Source organism: Athene cunicularia, assembly GCF_003259725.1.
Source record: "Athene cunicularia isolate RWA chromosome 1 unlocalized genomic scaffold, athCun1 chr1_part2, whole genome shotgun sequence".
Classification (NCBI taxonomy): domain Eukaryota; kingdom Metazoa; phylum Chordata; class Aves; order Strigiformes; family Strigidae; genus Athene; species Athene cunicularia.
In genome coordinates, this window is record NW_020799092.1 from 61171799 (window position 1) to 61172343 (window position 545).

Here is a 545-nt window from a genome sequence, read left to right on the forward strand (position 1 = left end):
GGAAGGCTCGGACGGGAGGGAAGGGCCGCACGGCGAGTCCCTTCAGCTGCCTCGGGAGCGGGGCCGTGGGGCAGGGAACGGAGCCGCACCCGCCCTGGGGCTGCCGCGCTCCGGGGCCGCTGTAGCCTCTCCCCGACCTGAGCCAGGCCCGCCGAGCTCGGCGCAGGCCGGCTCAGCAGCTCCGGCTTGGTACCGGTCCCGGCCTTGGCCCCTGCAGCGGTTCCCCGGTGCCGAGCGCTGCGGAGAAGGCTGCTCGGGCGGGCCGGCCTCGCATGGCCGCCGCTGGAGCGGCTCGGGAGAGTGCGGGCACAGCGGGTAAGAGGGCGGGTGTCCATGTGCAAACACGCCGTGGTCGCGGTGTAGCGGAGGTGGAAGGAGGGGAAAACTGAATTCCGTCATCTCCGGGCCCAGCCGTGGCTGCCGCTGCGTGCAGCCCTGCCGCTTATCGCTGCTGCTCTGCCCGCCCGCAGGCTCTCCCCGGGGACCTCTCCTCTCCCGCTGGGGAGCAGTTAATGCTGCATCCACAAAACCTGAAAGTTCTGTGT